The sequence below is a fragment of the Streptopelia decaocto genome (assembly GCF_964273445.1).
Source record: "Streptopelia decaocto genome assembly, chromosome: Z".
NCBI classification, from domain to species: Eukaryota; Metazoa; Chordata; class Aves; order Columbiformes; family Columbidae; genus Streptopelia; species Streptopelia decaocto.
Window position 1 is genome coordinate 58502668 of NC_138657.1, and position 23932 is coordinate 58526599.

The 23932-nt window shown below is 36.9% G+C and overlaps 1 long non-coding RNA gene across 1 annotated transcript; it reads left to right on the plus strand.

Moving 5' to 3' along the window:
- LOC309451110 lies at positions 1–23932 on the plus strand. Its single transcript, XR_014186182.1, has 3 exons — positions 1–107; positions 978–1020; positions 23854–23932. It is a non-coding gene; the product is annotated as an uncharacterized lncRNA (long non-coding RNA).

Genomic DNA, 23932 nt, shown 5'->3' on the forward strand with positions numbered 1-23932 from the left:
TCCTCGGCTTTTTTTCTGAGCTACAGACCATTGCCAGTCATCAACCTCAGTGGTCACCCCGCTGAAGAGGAGTCTTTCTACCTATTCTTTTTATCAGCAAGCATCAGGTGAGCAATTGCAGCCCTTCTTTTCTAACCTGTCTTGCCAAATCCACAATCCATTTGTCTGATGTGGTCAGTGAAGTTGTTGAAACTATTATTATCTGCCTGGTCTCAAAGACAGACCTAGGTAGAAACAAGTGGCAGTATGGTGTTTTTTGTAAGAAGGCTGCTCTTATTTGCTGACCACTAGATGTGGAACCCTTTGCCGATATTAGGTTATCTGTTAAAAAGTTTTGAGAAATTGAAAATGAATATATAATGGTGTAGACAAATCTTTTGCACCTGGTCTGTTGTCTGATATATTTTGTGTCTCTCTGTATGTGTTCTACAGAACCACATATTTACAGAATTATGGGAAATTAATATATTTTAGTGTCACAGTTCCATAATGTTTTTAAATATTTTTTTAAAAAAATATGTTTGTAAATATGTTACTGATTTATGCTATAAAATATGTAATATGCATTTTACAAAAGTATATAATAGATTCTAAAATTATAATGAAAATTCTATATAACATTGTTTGTTTGCTAATTATTTATTTAGAAGGTGAACAAATGTGTGCTGTTTCACAGCTAGGTATTTACAGGATGCCCTTCTAACACCACTGTGAATTCCTACTTATAATCCTTCCTGGAAAAGTTTGTACTGGGTAGAACCTAATTTTTTATACTTTTCTACATTTATTCAGTGTCACTAAAAAAGGTATGTTAAAATATGCATTATTTGATTATTAAAATAATGTCTGTTAAATATAAACATCCATTATAGTATTAATCAATTATACTCATTGTAGTTAAGAGCAGAAGTAGTTTTCCACCTTTTTGAACCAAAAATCTGTCTAACTTTTTTTATGTGAATTGTTTTTCACCACAGTATTGTTTGGCAACTAAGGACTGACTGGTAACTTACTATCTAGGTAAGTATCATGGTAACATTTTTAACAATTCTAATTGTATTTATTACAATGAATATGTTAATTATTTATATGATTTTAATTATGAAACTACAGCTATTAAACCATTTCTGTGACCTTTAAATCTTTAGACAGATAGTCCCAGCAGTCAGGATTTCACAATCACTTTGTTAGCTATCTAATAATTTCTTGCACAGCTAGATAATGCTGATTCAAGTTGTCACATTGTTGGTTTTGAGCACTGTACCACAGTTTGGAGCCAAAGTTTCATATATGTTATTCCAGCAACAAAATTATAATTAGCTCTTTCCTGTATTGAGAACCCTGCTGAACATTAAGATGGATTCCTTTTCATTTGGATCTGGAAGTCTATTTCAGATACAGCTCCTTGGAAATTCTTAGGAAAAGTAAAGTCTAATTGTACTGTCATATTTGAGGTGATGAGCTGAGCAACCCAAATTTTCACCAGCTGCAGACAGTTGCCTCTGGAAGTTAATGGCTCAGAGAGAGATGTTCCAGGAAGGGGAAATGCTTTCAGCCCTTATCAGAAATAAAACCTTCGACTGATGCAAGTTAAACAGTCCTTGTTTCCCAAGATGTGGCCAGAAGTGATGGGTGTGAACTGCTTCAGAACATAACATAGCCTTAAGACTTCCATTAGAAGAGGGATGTTTCTGAAAGGCATTTTTATTAGGCCTGATTTGGAGCTTTCTTTCAAAATGCTTTCTTTAAAGCAGAAAGTAATATTTTAATTTTAAAAAATCACATTTCTCAAGATGAAAACAGTAAATTCTGACTTTGCAAATTATTTTGGGCTGGATGTGGAAAGTGCTGGGAAATAAAGTCTTCCAGTAATGTGAGTCTGGCGAGCCTTGAGCAAGGCATGGCACTCAAAGTCCCATGTTCAGCCCCTTTACAGGGCAGAGCTTCCTGTTCTTCCTGCTGCCACTGAGCTGACATTTCCAGGTTTCCTGATTCTGCTGCAGGACACTAAGACATCAAATACAGACCAGTTCTTATATTTAAATCTATTTTTAAAAAATCCATTTCAGAGATAAGAAGAATTTTGGAGGGTTTTTTGTGACTTGGGACAAAAAATTTGACTGTTTCTCAATCCAGCTTTAATTTTAATTAGCATTAAAAGGAATAATCCTGTCTAGTAAAAATGTTGACTAACACTTGAAATTTATTCGTACTGCAATCATTGTCCCAGGGCTGACTATACTCTTAGAAAATTATTTGATTTTGTGCTATGCTTGTGGAGCAAAAAAATAAAAGCTGTGTTCTGCTGGTATTTGGAGAAAGGGACAAAGACCTATTTTTGTTAAAATGAAACTAGAAGCCAAGTCTGTATACAATAAATGTGTGTGGGATACTTGCTCTCAGGAAATTTTAGGCATGATTCATAGAACACAACTGAAACCTTTATTGTATGAACACAAGGAACCTGGGAGAAAAATTAATGAAGAGCTGCCAGTGTTGGACATGAAACCAGAGATGGCAAAAGTAACAAACAGCTACTGTACCTGAAGCATAGGTGTAGGATTTGGAGGAACATCTGAGCATAAGAATGAAAGTGCCAAACTGAACACTCATGATGACAGATACTATGAATAAGATCTAATATAAATAGAAGAAAATCTAAGTGAGTCAAAAAAATCAGCCACTGGTGAAGAATTATGGTGCAAGTTTATTGGGATTAATGCTGGAAATCTCTGTAAATCCTTTAGATTAGGTTTGAATTAAAAAAAAAAAAAAAAAACTTAGTAATTTTATTTGAGACAAATACTGCTGCAAATTTATGTTGTTATGGGAGACTATAACACTGGATATCCGGTCTATGAGAAACATATGGCTAGTTAGCTCTGGGTGGGGTAGCTCTCACCTGATGACTGAACCCATGAGAGGTGAGGGTCTTTTAGACTTTGTTTCAGCAAACAGTAAAATCCATCATAAAATAGCTGGCCATGAAAACAAACAAACAAACAAACAAAGTGATCATGAGTTGCTTTACTTTAAATGGAAGGACAAACAAAAGCAGCTCTGCAACACAGGCTCTTAATTTCAGAGGGGTGAACTAAGAAACTCCAGGAGCTAGTTAATGAAGTCAAGTGGACTAAAGAGATAAGGAACTATATAGGAAACCTGACATGTTTTTAAAACAAAAATGCAGCATTATTCATGGTTTACATTACCGATAGTTAGAACAATAAACTTAAAGGAAGTGGTGTTCAGATGTAATCCAGTGAACAGAGAGCTGTAAAAGGATACCTGCTCACAGAGAAGACGGGGCGGGGGGGGGCGGGCGGTGGGGAAAGATTGACTAAAATATGTTTAAAATTCAGAAATAGTAAGGATAAAGCAAGAAGTAACAAGATACTTATAGCATAAACCATAGGAAGTTCTCCAGGCACATAAATGAAAAGTAAATAAAAACAGAGGGGTAGAACTTCTATGATAAAAGATAGGAAAACAAAATAAATTTAAAACATAAAATAAGTTATCTGTGTAACAGCTCCAAAACTAAACAGATATTTTCCCTCAGTTTCCAGCAAATTTTTAATGCTGAATACTAGAAAAAAGTGCACAACCAAAATGGAGGAATGAGAATGAAAAGGATCACAATGCAATTAGACTCAAAAATTTCATTGAATTTAATATCTTGCTTAATGGGAACAGAGCAATCCACCTTGCAGAATTCTAAAACAAATGTTTTTATTAAAAAAAATGCTGAGGCACGATGTATGCTTAGTCCTCTAGGCATTAAAGCTCTTTCTAAAATATTCAATACTTTGACTTATGTCCCTGCTTGTACAAGCGAATTTAGAAGTTGATTATATGAGTTTGTTAGAAGAGGTTCCCTGATCACCGAATTATGAGGTATTTTGGCTTGGTGTTAAAGGATAGTCCTAGTCCCTCATTTCCTCCTTGAGAGTCAGTAAGTGGCTTTGGAATGAATTTAGTTCCCATTTTAGAACACTTAGTGGAATTTGTTGAGTGTCAAATATTTTGAACAATAAGTGGTGGCAAGTGTTAAAAAACCTAGTCCTGAATGCTTTCCACTGTCGCTTGACAATGTCTATGTGGTTCTGACCATATGCTGACATCTACATTGTACTTACAAAGCTGGGAATAAATATTGGAAATCTCTGTGAATCATTTAGGTTAGATGAGATGTACTTATAAAATTGTAAATCTTGTAAATCTATAAATATGTAATCCTTACATGGTAATGGGTATTTGAAGGCACAGTGTTGATTGCTGTTGAATGATAAAATGAAATTCAGCTTGAAGGCTCCTAGTTCTAGATCAAAGATCCTGCAGCCATGAGTCACAATGTATGTTTGCATTATAAAAGCATCCAGTACTTCAGGTGTATTACAAAAATATTGCTTAATTAACTTTTTACCTATAGGTTTTATACAAATGCTCTGCCTTTCCACAATTCTCATAAAAATTGAAGACCAGCATGCATTTTGGCTATGTGCTTTGGCTAATTTGACAGTAAGATTCCGTACCCATGCCTCATCTAGAACCTACCTACATGTCTAGGAGTTTGACTGTAAAGGCCTAATATGATAAAAAGACACATGCACAATGATCAGGACATGATATAATGTGAACTGTTATTAAAAAAAAAAAAAAATCTAAAGCGGAACACAAAATCTAAAGTGGAACACAAAAGGTTCCACTTAAATTTGAGAAAAAACTTCTTCTCAGTAAGGGTCACAGAGCACTGGAACAGGCTGCCCAGGGAAGTTGTCGAGTCTCCTTCTCTGGAGACATTCAAAACCCGCCTGGACATGTTCCTGTGCGACCTCACCTAGGCGTTCCTGCTCTGGCAGGGGGATTGGACTACATGATCTTTTGAGGTCCCTTCCAATCCCAAACATACTGTGATACTGTGATACTGTGAAAGCCAACCAAACCAAACCAAACCACTGGGAAAAAAATCTTTATATCTATGATTGTTCATTCTAAGATAGTACCACTGAGCTTCATTTTTTCATTTTTTTCCAATTCAGAAACCGTTGGTGTCTATTAAGGATACAGTGTTATCTTTGTAGTTGTTCTGATTCTCATTAGCTTTTTGCAGCACTGCACTGTCAAGGAATACTTGAAGGGGTCAGAAGTGCACGTTGCTGAATACCCAGACAGATTTGCGACACTGGATAACAAAGTTGCCATAGTTATTAGTTTCCAGTATTGCATTTACAATTGAATTGTTATGTATCTCTGGAACAGTGACTGTCAATTTAAACATAAATATTATAGGTCTATAATTTTTGCAAAATGAGCGAAATCCGAATTCATATAATGAAATCCTTGTTGGAATTTTAATGTAAACTCAAAGGGGTTTTTTTTGTTAGATTTAAAAGAACATCTCACTCCTCAAGTAGTTCAAGGAGCATGCATTGTAGGAAATAAAATGCTTTTCTACCTTCACTTAAAAAAATTGGTATGTTTAGTTTTCTACTTTTCTACTTTCTACTTTCAAATATTTCAGTTTTTGTTACATCTGGAACCCAGCAAGATGAATCAATAGTATCTTCTCTCTGTGGCAATCCAGAGAGAACATGCCGTACCAGATGTTATTATGAACCAGATGCAGAAGCAGGCCAAATGCCTAGTTTGTCACAATTCACTGCAGTTGGTTATTTCATCTAGCAGGACTTATCAAGACATGCTTTGACAAGAGCTACTAAATGAGTAGCAGAAGTTGTTCATTCTAGTATTCTTTAGCAAAGTTGGTATTTACATCCATCTGTTGATTTAATGGTTTTAAGCCTCCAGCTTTTTCTTCCAGCTTTTTCTCTTGGACTCCAGTTTCCCTGAACTAGATAAGAGCTTCTGCTTTACATCACAGAATAAGCCAGGTTCCGAACTCTCTTGTCATACCTGAAATCAAGTATTACAGTTAGACTACAATAAAGCAGGTGTCAAGGGCAGTAGAGAAAAATAGAGTAGAAAAAATAGAGAAAAAAATGCAATGATTCTGTAAAAACATGTCAATTCCACTAAATATCTCTTCAGTGGATGCCCATGAATCCTTCTCTCTTGTCTCACAGTTGAATGCTGTGGTGCCTGTTATTATAATCCCTGTTAGGAAGACAATTCAGAAGCGAGATTATTCGGGTATTTAAAATGGCAACTGGAAAACTTGAGCTGTAAAAAGTTGAACTAGCTACTGCTTAGAGACTGTTTGTTCTGTTCTGCTTATTATCCATGATGGCAGCAAACAAATTCCTGTCTACATTAATTCTGATGATGACTTCTCCTATGATTATGAAATCCAAGTATGTTTTCACCACACAACTGTCAGACTTAATTTGGTGTAGCTCTTTCTTAAAAAAAAAAAAAAAAAAAAAAAAAAAAAAAAGTTCTCTTCTTCAGCTAGCTGGACACTAGCTGGACACTAGTTGTTTCAAATATACTTAGACCCCTATAAATCACCTCCTGCCATTTTTTATTGTTTTTGTTAGAGCATCATGAGCTCATAAATCAGTAGACTTTTCACATTTTTAGGATTATCTCCAGAAAATCTTTATAACCCTTAAGCTGACTCTCATGAGAGTGTTTGCCACACTTAAATGTCTTACGGGATAGTCTGCCTCCACACATTTAGATCACATGGCCAACCACTTCAAATGTACACTAGAGAAATCCCTGATGCATTTGTTCTTAGTAGGACTTCAGTGTCTGCTACCTCCTGCCACCAGAGAATTTCCATGGTCTTTGAGGCAACTTAAGGAGAAGTGAGAGTTTCTTAATGTGGCTGTGTGACAACACACTGGAGATGTTACAACATTGTCTTGCAGGACTTAAGTTTTGTTCTCAGTTTGATGCCTCCTCTCCTCACAGTCTCATCCAGAGTCTTCCAAAACTCTTAAAGCCTTTGATAATCTGTGGTTTATTTCATCATGTGGGCGTGCATCTTATAAATGGTGCTTCTTAGTGAATGACTTAATCCAGTGCAGACAGCAAACGCCTAATGGTCATGTTTTGATAAGTGTTTTTTATCTTTTCTAAAATGAAGGGTAGAAACAAATACATCACAAGTCCTATGGAGCTTACAGCTACCGATAGCACATTTTGTTTCAAGAGAGTGTTAGGATCACCTGCCTTATTTTTACGTGGAACCAATGGATCGCACAAGGAGGAACCTAACACTGAGCTCATGACATAGTGTTGTTAGTAAGAAAGAAAGGTCTTCAGAGAGACAGAAGATTTCATTAAAGATTCTGGGCTGAAATATCTTGCTAGAAAAGGAGACTAGGTGAAGACAAAGTGCAATTATTTCCCCATTTTGGGGGAAAAGACTGGGTAAATGAAAGGCAATTCATAACATAGGAAGAAAGGTAAGATAAAGGAAAATAGTTAAATCAAGATGAAAAATTGCCCTCCTTAAATATTTATGACTTAGATTGATAAGATTCTAATTCCTAACGGACAACTTGGAGACTAACGAGCTTTTAATTGTCCTTGATGCAATTAAGGGTGATGGTCTTTTGCTAAATCCTGAGTTTCAGCCATAGTTTATGTAAGTCGTTCACATTACTCAACCTATAATGATGTACTTGGCTTCATTGTTTGTGGTCTGGTTCTCATTTGTCTGGCATTACATTCTAGGATTGCAATGACTCATATTTCCTTCATTTTTACAACAAAAAGCACTAGCATGTATTTCATGAGGCATCTCAAATGTATTCAATTGTTTGTGGCCTTCTTGTGCAGGCTTCTCAAGCAGGTGTATCCAGACATACACTTCTGCATTCAGAGGATAAACAGGAGCTCCCTGCTATAATGTCACTACAGTGACTCCCTTGCTATATAAAGAAAGACAGAATTATATTTGAAGTTTTTAATGTAATTTGATTTTTTTCAGTCCAGGATGTTCCTGAGAAGTTATTTGATGATAGTCCTTTATTTTTAACAAAGATTGAGATTTATTTCTTTCTTCTTAGAACTTTTTTTTTTTTTTTTTAAGGCATGGAGGATAAACCTGTAGTCAAACTATACTATGTAGGTGAAGACAAAAATTGCATATAATCTACTTGGCAGTGCCTACAGCAAACTTTGCTTAACCTTTATTCAGACAAAGCACTGCTAAAGTTGATAAGACTTTTACCTGAAGTAGGAAGGCAAGAGTTGACCACTGTGGTGTTACAGTATGTTTTTGCTTATGAAAAAACAACTGCTATAAATTTTAATTGTCTTTAGGTCAATTAGTATTTTTGCTGTAAGCCATAAAAAGGAGGCTCCAAATGTTGATGTTAATAAAATGAAATGGATTCAAGAATTTTAATAGACTTTGGGATATTACTTTTATGTTTATTCAGACAGCAAAAACAATAGTGTAAACTTCAGGATATGCTAACCAAAGAATGTACTCAGACTCCCTTGACAGTCTATACTTCAACAGGAAGAAAAAAATACTAGAGAAAAAAGAGATGAACTGTAAGCAAGTACAGAGTTTTTTGAAAAATAGAATGATCAATTTTTCTGCTGAGCCTGAGATAAGACAGAATTCAAAGGGACTTTGAATTTAATTCCTACACTCTAGATTCCTATGGACATTCCTTTAGGTGGGTCATTCCAAATAGGTAGGCAGTGGCGAAGAGGGTAGAAGAGGACATCAAAAAGACCTAGCAGAGATTCTTTGAGAGAAGAAGGCATGTTCTTCTTCTTTGGATGGAGAATATTCATCCCAGGATGATAATACTAAGTAGGACTTAGCTAGTAGGCTGAGCTCAGAGGTACTGTATAATGATTACAGAGGCAGAGGACTCTGAATTTGACTGACACTGTGAGAAGCAAGCTAGTGAAGCATGAGAAATCACATTTTGGCAACAAACAGATTTTCTGTGCGCTTGTAAAGACTCAGTCACATAATAGTTTTAGTTCTACAAGTAATTAAACTAGAAAATGTAACTATTCTCAATTATGTTTAGCTAGAATCTCAAAATCAAATCTAATCAGGAAAACAACAACAACAAAAAAAGATGTCCTTGAGATCCTGAGCTACAGACTGCAGCAGCTAGATGTGGGGCACCAAAATTTTGTGGTCAGGGTTGGCAAAAACTGATCCTCTGTGTATAAATAAAGGGAAAAACCTACACAAAATACTCACCAGGAGGTTTTGAACAAAGACTATGCTGAAATAGCTCTATCTTAGTTATATATGGACAGATTTATTGTTGACAACGGGAATTCAAAAAAGTCTGTAAGATGATCTAATGATCATTCTGTCAACAAAAAAGATAGTCCTAGACATTTTTGCTTTCTCTGATCATTGCCATGGTTTTAATAGAAGTTGTGTATTTCTTCAAATATCAAAACATGTTCTATCTTTCTGCAGTGGCCAACAAATTAACTAGGATCAGAAGTCCTCCTGACTGTGGAGAAAGCTTGAGTGTATGCCTGCAAGCTGTTGCTGGTTTATTCTGTTCTTTTTTTATTTTCTTTTTCTGTGGTACCCTCAGCACTGACCCTTGAAAACCAGGCACAAAAACCCAATTTATTTTTCTTTTCTACAAAGAAATGGCCAATAATAAAGATAAATACAGAAAACTGGATAGCCATTGCCCTGATTCTCTGTAGCGGTTCACAATAATCTTATGTAAAATTCAATTGGTTCCTGGAGGTTGACTGTATGTCATTATTGATGCATTTCCTGGGCTCCTAGTTCAAATTCACTCAATCAGCCCCCTGAGTAACACCAAGGATTCTAGATCTATTTCTCCAGGGCACATTGGTCCAAAACCAGTATATGCTTTCTGAGCTATTACTCTAGAAGCACACCAAAAGAAACTTTACATCCTGACATTTGAATTTATAACATAGATGATCCCAAGATTTCAATAAGCAATGCAAAGTGATGCTGGTGAAAACAATCTGCTTTTAAACTGTAATTAATCTGTAGCCAATAGAAAGGCTTCCCCTTCCCTTTTCAAGGTCACTTCAGCTGGCTTCAGCTTAGGCATCATGATTGTTATTTTCCCATGAGGACAATGAGTCAGGTCTACATTCCGCATTCCATTATGCAATTCACCTTGACATGCTTTCTACATTTGAAACTGTCTTAAAAATCTAAAATATGATAGTCATGTTACATAGATGTTTTATTTTCAGAATAGCATTAACAGGAACATTAGAGTTTCAGGAGAGTGATAAAAGTGAAAACACAGATTACATAATGTAGTTTAAAGAATCTGCAAAGAATTAGTTGGAACTGTAAATACACTCAGATGGACCGTAATAATTTTGAATCAGAAGGAGATCATTAAGATTCACATTTCATACAGGCAAAACTCTTCTTTCCTGACTCAAATGAGTACCCCACAGGAGTCAGTGAACCAAGAGAGGAGTAATTTTGTTTATGAAGGGCTTACAGAGAAGACGAATATCTTCTATCTGCATATTCCATGCTCTTTTTTCTTAGGACAGACATGAAAGCTATTCTTCCAACAACCATTATTTAGAATCCTATCTCAAGCTGCCTCCTTCTTGAACTGACTGATTTGCAGTATCGGGGCCAAAAATGGTGAAAATTGAATAGAAAGAACCATCAGTCATCCAAAGCAGAATTGTAGGATTAGAAAACTAAGGCAGCTTCATCCTAGGACATCCAGCACCTCCAAAGCAAAGTAGTTTGTGCAAAGACCAGTTCCAAAGGCAATGTCATCACATGGTCATAAAAACCTTTCTAGATTTCTGCAGCTCTCCACTCTACTATGTGCAAAGTTAACACTGAAAAGATACAACACATTGCTGGCCTACACGTTGGAGAGGATCAGGGCTCCAGTGGGTTTAACTGTATCTAAACTTCACATAATGTGAGGTTTCCACTCATGGCTGATGTGTCCCACAAGTGAGGAAGCCATTGTAAGATTCAGATGTGAATCCCAACTTTGATCTTAAACTATGGAATTTGAAAAAAACAAGTTTAGTAATTAGGGATACTTTATGTTCCATTCTCATAACTTTGAGGAGGCTTCATATTATACAGAATTCTAACTAGCAGCAGCTTATGGACATTTTTTCCAAACTGTATCATTGTTCAAGTTTTCTCTTTCTCTGTAATACAAAATAAATACATGCAATTTTAAATATATCATATAACTCTATGGCTTTTTCAGCTAGTATCATAAAGAACAATTTGTAAGATTAAAAATTAGTCTAAATTCTGAGTCTAGCAAGATCATTTAAAAGAAATATCCTCTTTACCTTATTCTTTAAAATAGTCAAAATGATTGTTGAAATAAAATACTTATTAAAATTTATTAAATATATATATATAATATATTAATAATAATATATATAAAAATATATTAAATAAATATGTATTAAATATAAAAGATACAAGTGCCAATAAACACCAATAATATAGAATGCCTCCAAAACAAAGTAACACTCTCCATGTTGAAACTCCTTTACAGAATAATAAAGATTAGGAGAGCTACAAAAAATAGCCTGCTGTTGTCTCTTCATGTTATATTCACTAGTACAACCTGAATGGCTCTTCAGAAATAAGGAAAAACTGGGTGTCACAGAGATGAACCAGAACCAATTGAAGCAAAGGATAAGCTCAGATAAACTATATTTTGTGACAATGCCAAAACTGGACAACAGAAAACAACAAAAAGAGGAGCAATGCAAAATCAATCAAAACGCCAATAACATTTAACCTACTACAAGTTCATTGTACCTGTCAGGGTGTTATTACTGCATCTAGACACACAAGAACGATTATCCAAAGTGCACACACTCACAACAGGGAAACTCTTTCAAGTGTGCCTGGAAGATATGATTGCTAACTCAAAGGAGATGAGGGCTCTCTCAAGGATATATCCAGAAGAAATAATCACTCACCAGGGAGGGCAGGTGAGGGCACTAAATCCCAGGAAGTTTCCTTAGATGGCATCCCACTCTAAGGGGAGAGGTACCCATCACAGACACACTATTCTGAGAAGACTGACTCAAATGTGACCTCTGGCAGGGGCCCCATCTATAACCTGGTTGGATCGGAGGTGTGGTCATATATTGCCACAGTCCAGAAGCTTCTCTGGGCTCTGTTGACTGAAGGGTCCCACCTCTCTCACTTGTCTGCCCAAGGGGTGTACATGACTGAAGTCACTGTACCCAGGTGGATACATGATGGTCAGCACCCAACGATGGCCATGGTAAGGCACAAGATGTGCAAAAGGAATGGCATGAAAGAGCCAGTGGCTGCCATGTTGGAAGCTCTGGTCTTTATCAGGGTGAGTGCACCTGCCACACTGGGACACTCAGGGGTGGGACAGGGCGCAAGTGGTTTTCCTCATGAACCAGACATCAGAGGCCATCTCTCAGTCCTACAGATTTTGAAGTGCTAATGGAATGGTCAAGGCCACCCTTACAGCTCTACTCCTTGGCTGGAGGTTTCTGACCACCTCCCACAGTACCTTCATACTTGAAAGCCCCTCATTTACAAGAGCATTTATTGTAACACAGAGGAGATATAGAACTGTAATATTCCTTAGTCTAGTCCCAGATACTGACAAAAATGATATACCCTGTTCTTTTTGGGTGAAGCTTCAGATAATACATAGAGAAACCTTCATGATGCCCTAAGCAGAGAAAAAAAAAAAAAAAAAAAATCACCATTTATGTGAAAAAATGTCTCTTCCTGTATCATGTCTCCTCCACACACAGAACTATCACAGCCCAGTTACAAAGCAAAGATGAAGAAGGATGATCTCTGAATATACTACACCCATGTAAGAAAGGCAATACTGAAATAGCAAATACATAGTTTTCCCAAAGAAACACACTTCAAAATTGAGTCTCTTTCTGTCAATATAGAGTTTGCAGCAAGAAATGCAAATATAAAAATATTCTGATGCTTAAAAGTTTTTAGTAGACATACTGGTCTTCTCTTTCCCCTGTGTTTTTCTCAAGAGAGAGAGATTCTTCATGAAAAGAAGCACTGCATTATTGAAAATTAACTGAAGAGGTTTGCCTAAAATAAAGTAGTAGCACAAAGCTGAGCAATCATAGGCATGATTGCTCACAAAACAGTGCAGTCTTTCCAAGGCTAAGTTATGAGACCCTCACTAAAAGAAAAAAAAAAAAAAGGCAGCATCAAAAGCAGAAGATTAAATTTGTTCACAAAGCTCTTGGAATGATTCTAGCTGAAATCCAAATCTCTAAGCTTTTGGCCCAGAAGAGAGAACACCAGTAAACCCATGCTAGCTTTCACAGCAGTTTGCTTGTACAGTCTGACTAGAGTTTAGCTTGTAGGATCCAAACACAGTTGAGCAACATTTGATTACGATTATTTTATTTGACTTTCTGAAGTATTTGCACAATATTCTTTTTACTTTGAAGATACCTCACTTCAAGCTGTTCAGCTTTTATCCAACAAAGTCAAACACAATTTCTTTTTATGAAACACTGTAAATATAGAAAGCTGTAAATTAAGTTGCTTTGGAACAGAGAAAGCAATTTTAAGAAATGTCAAGTGATATATCTAGCTTTGAAATCACTCTCCACAGGAAGAAACAGGACTTTCCCTATGTTCCTGCCACAATTGGAAGCAAAAACCCTAATTCAATTTCAAGCCAGAGAAAAATAACATCAGTATGCATTTGCATTATAGCACATACCAGTAGACGGAAGAGATACTGAGGAAAAGATGAATTGTTTATATGATCACAAAACTTAGGTATTAGCTTAAGTATTAGCAGTACACTCAAATTTTTTTAAGTTATGAACCAGTTACTGTGGTACTTAGAATATATGCTTTAACTGTACCTCTCCCTAAAATAATCACTTACAAGCTTGTACTACCAGTTACACACCACAGTGTTTTCTGAACTGTCTTAATAAAACTAAATAATTAAACAATTATCCAAGAAAACACATATATTACAATACTGATATGAATGGGTCTGTTAATGATACAAGCAATTCTTGCTTTTAGTGTGCCTTTCATACACAGAACCATCCAATCATTTCACTCTAGACAGACCTGAAAGGTATTCCTCTGTGTAGGCTAGTAACCATTCAAACCTTACCGCGAGCAGAGGTTATGGAGCACAGGTTTCCAAACTGGCTTGCTAAGCAGAGTTTCAATAGTTCCCCAAACAATGGTGATGGGTTACCTGAGTTGAAGCACTACTACATAACCAGTTCCAACTTATCCCTACTGGATATCACTGTTACCCCAGGGAGGTTATCACAGCTCCAAGCCTGACAGTGTTCAAGAAGAGACTGGACAATGACCTCAGACACAGGGTGTGAACTGTGGGATTGTCCTGTGAAAGGACAGGAGCTGGACTCAATGATCCTTGTGGGTCCCTTCCAACTCAGGACATTCTATGATTCTATGATTCTACTGTACCCCTGCTGTGTGCTGCTGCAGAGGTCATCTTTCGGCAATCTGTGTGATTTGCAGCTTTTGATGCAAGAATACAACCAGCACTGGAACCTGCTGTTCAGGCTCAGCACATGGGAGCAGGGCCAAGGCAAGGCATCTTTCTCAGAGGAGGGAGTAGAAATATTCTATTTGGCCTTACGGTTACAATAGCCTTGGCAAGGCAGCTGGGTCTGAATGTGAATTGGCAATGAGAAAGCAGGACCTTTGTGGTGGGGTCCTGACTTAAGGGGTTTGCAGGAGAAAGATGGCAAGAAGGGGAGAGAGATGTTAGGCTTCCATTTCATACACACAACCTGCATAAAACAGGAGCAACCAGATTTTGAAAAAGCCGTCTGGTGAAATTAAAAATAGAAGGCAAATTTGGGGATATATATAAAATGTTATTTGCTCAGAACAAGTCATGAAATAGTCCTATAGCGTGCTGGTCAAGTGGGTAAACTTCTGAAAGGTCAGAGCCCTAGAAATCACATAATCTTATTTCCACAAAATATGCAAAGTAATTTTTATTCTACGTTAGTCTTTACAGGCTATGTATGTGCAGGTGCTTGTATAGTGAATTGTCTAAAAATTCTGTGAAAGTGATTTCTGAAAAATGCAACTGTATCGGTCCTAATGTGTTTGATTCCACTGTCTACTTAGTAGAAATATTCCTGTGGGTTTACACTGCCTTCTGGTTATCACTGGTGTTCATTGTGTTTTTGATCCTTCTCAGATGCATTTTTTTGGGCAATATAAAACAGCTAGTCATGCTTTGTAGATTAATAACATATCTGAGAAATGTATACATAGGCCTCCATTAACCTGGTGCTCAGAATAGTACTGATGTTCAAATTAAACAGCTGTTGAGACCAAGTCAGTGATGATACAGCTAGAGCATTTTACTGCCCAAGCAGTATGTATATGACCTCAGAAGTTATCTCCTAGTACAATTACGAGTCCTCATGATCAATACATTTGCATAATGACACCTGAAGACTCTACCTACCTCATACTATAGAGCTTGCTTGTTGAAATTAAATTATTCATTAGGACATTACAAATAAGCATCCTGCTAGCACAAGCCTATTTTAATCTGCTTCTACATAATATGAACAGAAAAAAGACACACTACAAAAGGTGACAGTGTGAAAAATGGTAGATTTTAATACCTGAACTTCTGATAACAGCCCATTTCCTACCACTCTTCCCTTTTATCTAGATAAAAGTATCTATAGGACTTTTCTTTTTGTCCAAACTCCTGAAATTCAAATAGTGTGTCTCCTGACTAGGTTTTGTTAGTTTTCTGCTAAATTTCTGGCAGAGACTATTGCTTGTTCTTTGAGGTTATCAGCAACTTTTAGCCAGAGCTGTCAGCTACAAGGAGATCTCTCAAGTCCTGAGCAATTTCTCTTCCACAGGCCATCTCCTATTAGGCATAAAACATGCTGAGATAGTTCCAAATTCTCTCTTTGTCTTTCTGAGATGTTTCTTAAATCTCTGCACCAGGTCCTCAACAAGGAATGACCTCTTGTTTTTGGAATCAACAAAAATAAACTGTTTAGTTCCTTAATTACTGAGCAAGGCTCTCTCCAAAAGGGACTAAGTTTGGAATTATTTTCCTGGCTACTTTTCCTAATCAAGAGCCAAGCATTTTCTGCTCCCTGGATGGGCACATAATTCTTTTCATTTCTTTTGGGCTTCTACTGTCTCTACTTGCAGCTCAGAACTGCCTCATATTCAGGAATATTGTATTGAGGGCAGAGATATAACAACACTGCAACAACAGCTACCTAGAGAGGACTCTGATAACTATCAATGCCTTTTGCTAAGCCATAGGAAATCAAAAGTGCAAAAATAAGCTCTGGGAAAGCACTGGATAATAAACCACTAGCAAAGATAACAAATGTTATTTTTATACTCTAGAATTTATAGTCTTCACCAAGACTTTAGCATTTAATTTGTAGCCTCCAAACTCCACAACAATCAAGCTCAATTTATTCAAGTGCAAATCCCACAGCAACTTTTAGCATTGCATAAAAGTAATTTCCCATACAGAAGCCACAAGTAACTAGGATCAATTTAGAAATTTAAATACAATCTAGTTCATAAAAATCCTTTCTTCACCAATTCAAATCCTTTTTGCCGGTCCTCTGTCAAAAGTCACTCAGTCATTTGGTACTACAATGGCATTGCCCATTCATCCAAATCATATACAAATCTTCTGGACTTTCAAACTGGTTCCATTTCTTCCATTCTTGGTTAGTTCTGTAATTGGAAGTGCAGTAGAACAGATAACGTTACCTTAAACTTATTTTCTCTTCCTGTGTGTTAAAGTGTGAACTCTAAAATGGAAACATGCATTTGGATAGCATTAGTTCCTGCCAAATAGCTCTCCTGTATTCAATATAAACAACTGAAATAATCTAAGTACTTGAAAACATCTTCCATTCTCAAAAACTTTGGTTAGATCACTTACTGCTCACCAGAAAATTCAAAAAGCATTCCATGGTGAGTTTTACCTCACTTTACTTATAGCCAGAAATAAAATATATTAAATATTTTACTCCCAAAGTTTTCATGGTCTGATATAGGAGAAAGCTGTTAACTTTCTTGAACTACCCGTGCATTAGGGATCAGGGTCAACACATGACCTCCAGTTTCTGTCATACTTTTAGAATTATTACTTTAAAGGGTGTCTAATCAGCTTGTTATTTAATTTCTTTCATTGTTAGGTGATACACCATAAAATCCTCCAGAGCATCTTTCTATCAATAATGCATTCTGTTTTAAGCTTGTCCTAGTAATGCACCAGATCAAATCTCTGAAGTTTTTTGTTATTTTGGAAAATATAATAGTGTATGCTGAGAATTGTAGCTAAAATTACTGCTTCCTGCTTTTTCAGTTCTCTCTTCCAAGGCATCCTCTAGAGCCCTGTCTCATGGTGGCTTCACAGCTCTTGTTCTCCTGCCATTAATTTTGCAGCATAAGCTGCAATTAACTCAGTATCCTTGGTCTGGTTTCTACCTGACTGATTCTTGGTCAGCCTCAGTATTGTCAACCATACATCACTCAGGAGTGAAGCTCTCCTCTACAGATTTTCATTTCAAATGCCAGTGCATCCACTGCCACAGTCCAATGCCAGTTTTAAGCATTTGTATTTCTACTTAATTTACTTTGGTTTGAGAAATCTCAGGTGGAGTTGGACTTTTCCATATGCTGTCCCACTGACCTTCGATTGTCATTTTACCATGATTAAGCAGTACTCTGTATGTGTAATTGCTGCAGATATCACCCCTGACTTGTTCACCTCATCCGTCCTCCCCTAGCCCATATTTTCTTTTATGACACACCATCCTATAAGCTACCGAGTTGCCAGTCAGGGGAGAAAAAATGAGTCAACATAAGTATTTCACATATATGTTGAGCTTCCAGAAGGCTACAACATCACGAAAGAGCATCCCACATTATAAGACTTATGGACACGATTGATTAACCCAAAACTAGACAGGACAGACAAATTGCAATTACATTAAAGCAACCACAAGATAAATCTAAAACCAAGTGCCTAACTAGGTAATTTCACAACATTGCTTTTATTTGGTTTAATCAAATCTGAAACAGTATCAGCCAAGAGTGGGTGGACAAGAAGAAATTTAGATCCCTTTCTTAGAATTGAAAATTTTGCTAATTTCTCTTCTAGTAAGCTTTCATGCTTAGAGAAATCAAATTCTTGTTCCAATACCCCATTGGCACACTGTTTTCAGAAAGGTCCTGAATATATATGTGTCAAGCACTTGCTTTAGGTAGGCTAGAGCCAATGAGTGTCTTCTGTCAAAGGAAGACATTTTGACTGTTGGAAACAAAAGCATTTTGAATGTCCTAAGAGATCTGCATGAAGTTTGTTGGTTTGGTTTCGTTTGGTTTGTTTTCCAAGAAAATGAAATGTTTTTGCGAAAACATCCTGTATTTTCAAATTTAAATTTCTGTGAAAAACAAATATGACCACTTGGTCACTTTTGGCTGGAAATGTGATGATATATAATTAATCTATTTCTGAAGGCTTCTGATCTCACTGTGTTGCCCTCTTGATTATCAAAAAGTCGCAAACATCCATTAAGTAATAAAACTAGGCAAAATTTAAAAACACATTTCTTTACAAAAAAAGTAGAAATATAAACAGGATAATTTTGGATTCTCAAGCATGAAGAAAGCAAGACTTTTACTGGACATTGCCATGTAAGAGGAAAAACCTCAAATTTGCTCTGAAGCAATTAAAAGGATCATACTTAAGAAAACTATACACTCACTTTGTTTAATGTATGAAGTCATCATTTATTCAGAAACAGAAGCAAAGTAATCCCATGTCAGAAAGTTTAATCTCTTTATTATTTGCTACTGTTGTCTTCTCTTCATTGAGGCACTAGCAAGGTATTTTATCATGCTTAGTAGGTGTATTATAGGTGCATCCAGTATTACAACTGCAATTTAAGTTCTAGACTGCTATTGCTGCACAAACTTTAACAAAAATACAGTTCTTACAGTTTCATAATTTGGATAAGATCCTAAGAATACAATTCCCATTTAATTCAATGGTAAGCACATAACTAAAACCCTGTGCAAGGCATTGAACATTTAGCACAGTATTCACTAAGTAGATCCAGATGATGGGCCAAATCCAGCTCTGATGTAGGTGGGCAAAATGCCATTGAAATCATTTGTGTTGCAACACTAGGGCTGAATTTGACCTTATATTTTTTGAACATGATGCCAAATGACTGCAAAAACAATGTAGTTTTTACTCAAGTGCAAATGAATGTGGCGGTTTCATCCTATCCCCTGGAGGACATGTATTCAGAGCACAAAAGCATCACACAGTTTGGCACAGCTTGTAACTGCTTTTCGACAAAGATCCAGGACTAGAGTGTTCAGGGCGTTGCAGGTCATGAGCGAAGGAGGCGAAGAGGGATAGCTGCATGGACATGGCTGCACACTGTTTGCCTCTTGCTAACCTCTTGCCAGCACTCATTTCCTCATTTTCATCATTCACTTTAATGTTTAAGGAACAAAACCAGCAATTTTAATTATTTTGAAGTTTCAGTGGATGTGCATTGTTCCTCCCCAGGGCCTACTGAAAGGCAACTCTATAACTTTGTATTTATGCTGATAGAAGTACAAGCTGAATTTGTCTTAGTATGACTATTAACACTTGGCCTGTGTAATGTTTTACCTTGAAAGATGTCAAGGATCTTTCTGAAAGCAAATTTATAGAAGGCAGTGATAAATTGGACCAGCATTTATAATACATGTACTTGTTAGCCATTCATATTTTCATATTTAGACTTTGGCTTCCAAAATTAGTAAGCATAAGGAAATGTTATTTGCATCCTTGAGAACTATACTCACCCTATGCCTTCAGGGACCTCATTCAGAATATACATCCAAGACTTTGAGTTCTCCATCGAGTCAGTAGCGACATGTTTAATTAGCACAAATAAGCACAAGACGTGTAACAATAGAAAGGCGGGGGGGGGGGGGGGCGGCGGGGAAGAAAATCTGGATAGCCTGCAAAAAGGCTCCCTGAATCATGGCATTCAGCAACTAGGTAGCAGAAACATAGAAAAGAAGGGCTCAAAATTCTGACTTAAACTTGTGCCTTCTCACTGCTCTGTGAGGGTGTTGAGTAAATTTAGCACCAACATCTCTGACTGCTGCTTTTCCTATTTACCTTTTCTGTCTTGAGGGTGACAAGAAAAAGCAGAAATCTTTGCATAGAAAAAGAAGGCACAAAGTGATCATGTCTGGGGAAAATTTCCTCATTTTGAATATGAGGGGAGATTGGTGTCTAACAAGTTCAATATTCAATAGAAAAATAAGATGCAAGCTTTCTGTTTTTTGCTGGTATTTCATAAGAACAACTTTTGTTCTGCTCTTTGTTCCTCATTTGTACTCTTCCGAACTGTACTGTCACCAAAGAAACTTCCCTGAAAGAAATCACAAGGATAACACCCCAGGGCCACAGAATAGCTGAAGAAATAATCCACAGTAGTACTTATTCTCTTCTCACATAGAAAATGTGAAAGATAATTTGTTCCTCACAAACTTCTCCTCCACTTTCTTAGCAGTTTTTATCATCAATTTAATTCTTCCTTCCAGCATTCTTTGATCTGTCCAAATGAGATATTATAGTGTTTATTTTGCAGCTGTGTGGATTCCATACTGTCTGAACCTGCAGAACAAATTTACAAAGCAAGCTAAAAAGCTAAAGGAAATCCAAAGCAGGCAATAACAATATGAAGAGCACAGAGACAACTCCTCAATCGTCTGGCTGGACTATTAAGGATCAGCTATGAAAAACACAAATAGAAGCTGAGGATTTATTGGGAACTTTCCCAAAAATGAGTGAAATTAAAAGTCTAAATTAGTTAACCCACTTTTGACGATCTTGACTTACTGCTGTTCAGGATGCTGAATTGGCATTTTTTGTTTTAATTAGGACTACATGCTACTCAAGGTTTTCCAAGATATTCTGGAAGAAAAAGGTTCAGATCTCACAATTCACTTACACATTGTTGTAAGAATCTGCTCAACCAACAGCACATCAACATACACTTGCTTCATCTTGTGGCAATGATGTCAAAATTAGATTCTTCACAGGAACTTCTAAACTGCTGCTGAATAAACATTCTAGATTTATCTTCTGACAGGTGGCAGATAGACTTTTCTTGCCCTTTTCTTTCCAACAGGTATCAGGAAATAGATACAGAAAACATAAAGGAAAACAAGCAATATATTCCTCTGTGAGCCAAAAAACCAGACTTTTAAAATAAAAAGATGTGCAACATAGTTATTTTAAAAATTTATTTTACAACCTCATTTTTTTTCTCTAACTCATTTTTTCTTACAGCTGGGTGTCTGGAAAACTGTAGTAAACGGGCTTCCAATTCCAGTAAGCCCCCCTAGGAAAGCGGTTTTCAGTTCCAGGATAAAGTTTTTACTTAGTGGCTAAAAGACTTCCAAGTTCATGATCCAGAACAGGCCAAGAGCACTTAAAAGTCAACAACATCATAAATTAGCTAAGTAAAACTAAAGTACTGAAGTATCTGAGGTTGATTTTGCGGCTATCAAATCAGAACTTAATTCAGACTTCCAAAACCTATTTAATTTTCTTATAGAAATTCTGTCTCAAAAACCAGTCTGTACCAAAACACTACATCCCACAAAACCCACCACTGAAACCTTGAACAGGCTTTTGCATTACAAAGGTCAAGCTTTTTTTTTTTTTTACCATCTTGGTGCTAAATCAGACTTCAAATAGAGAGCTTTTCTGGGAGGAATTAAAAAGCATTCACAAACTACCCCCATTTTAGATTGACTTTGACATTTCATAAGGATGTGAGAGCTAAGTCTAACCAGCTCTTGGGTGGAAGGCTTCCAACCCAGGATTCTGTGGTGTGTAGGGCTGGTGGATAGGTCACATTTTTTCCTCCAGCCATTCAAATTGATGTCCTAATATGGTGCTAGGTGCCACTATTCTGTGAACAGACTCTTTTTCAAACACAATATAACTCTTCATCACTAAATACCACTGTACTGTTTAGCAAAAGTGTGGTGTTAGCCCACTCTTTGGCAAATCCATGGCATGAGCTACCTTAGTCCCACAGCCATTTCAGCCAGCCTGTTTTGGTTCAGTTCATACACCAAACTTCATGTACTGCTGCTGTCAGAGAGGATATAGGTCTTCATGTACATTTTAAAGTTGCTTTTGCTTTCTAAGTAGGTTCCATTAGCGTTAAGGAAACCTTTGAGAACATTAAATAGAGTATTCATTTGTAAAAGCTCTGCGAGATCCTTTAGAAGAAAGGCTCCAGGTCTGTATGAATAATTATTTAATGAGCAAAAATTTAAAAACTTTGCCCTATGCTGTAGGTAATTGACACTCATGCTGCCCTACCCCCTAATTTGCTGTTTTCTGTAAGAATATATGGATGATTCTCTCTTTGCAGTGTACCCTTCACATCTTTCTTCTTCCTCTTTCTTTGTGCGCATCACTACTGCACAATGATCCATGAAAAAGAATTCACTGAGACAGGACACCTATTTCTTTAGGGGACTGAAAGCCAGAAACTTGCACTGCAGTTCCAAATGTACCCTTAACATCCTGTGACAGTTTAAATCTCTGTGCCTCCTTTTCACCTAGAAGAAATGCCAATATTTTTCCATGCTTATGACATGTCCTAACATCACTAAACTGTGGCATCCAAGTGTCTTACTATTCTTCCCATATTTCACAGATAAACAGAGGGTATATAGGCAAGCAGATATGCTTTCCAAAAAATGTAATGTAACAACAATGGGAAAAATAATTCCACCTCCTTATCATGTGATCTTCTAAAACATATTTTATGTCTTGGTTTTTTAGTCACTTAATATAGTATCACTTTCAGATGACGATTCCATCTGTAGTCACTTGTAATTCCTGTGTGTCCCCAGAATACCCACGGGGCTACCAATGTCTTGTCTTTAGCTCAACTTCTTACTATAGTCCAAGTTTTTTAAAAATAGCAGTGCTGTGGACCTCTTATAAAAGAGAAGTTATTTTACATTTATTTCTTGCCATCCATTCTTACTCACAATTTAATGACATTCTGAAAACATTTGTCATTAGGCAAGCAATGTGATTGAGCTAATTAACAATGGTGTTCCTAAATACTGCACATTACTGAAAAAAGTCCTCTAACAGGCAGTTTTCATGGCAGGAAAGCCCTAGAAGTCTGTAGACATTAAAGCTATATTTTCCCAAGCATTTAAGGTTCAATTTGTTATAACAGGATATCTGTTGAAGCTGAATTCCCAGGTTGAGGCCGTCTGTATAAATAGTTTAATAGTATAACATAAAGTTATCAGATTTATCATGAGCGCATTTCATGGAAAGGAGCTCCCTCCTTATTAACACCAAATGAAACAAAGAATTAGTTCAAAATCCAGGCAAAGCAGAGTGAGTTTCATTTTGTTCTTTTCCTACCATCCTTCTCTATTCCTAGCTTGGCTGTTTTCTTATATGTTCTATCCTGCGGGAAGGCATTTTGCATTCCTCTTCCCTGATCTCCAATTTGTCCAGCGCACGTGAAAGATAACAAGAACTGGTCGTGTAGCAAAGGCAGCGCTTGCTACGGTTAAGGCAGCAGAAGAACTAGCCAGCAGGGTGGGAGCAGAGCCAAACCTCCCCTCCATCGCGCTGCAGCCTGCGCGACTTCACCTCCCTGTCAGAGGGGCAGGTTATGGCCGGGAGGAGGGGCAGCCCCCAGGAGATACACTTTCACACTCCAGTCAATTTGCAGACATCAAACAGCTCTGTGGGGTTGTTGTACTAACACTCTCCCATTTGTTGTTGTCTTAAGCTCTGGAGGAAACTTTTGAGTAACGCTGAGTTTACTTAGCTGCAGAAAGTTTGGTGAACTTCAGTTCATTCTGAGGCCTGTTAACAGCAGGAAAAGTCCAGCCTACAGCTACAGAGGA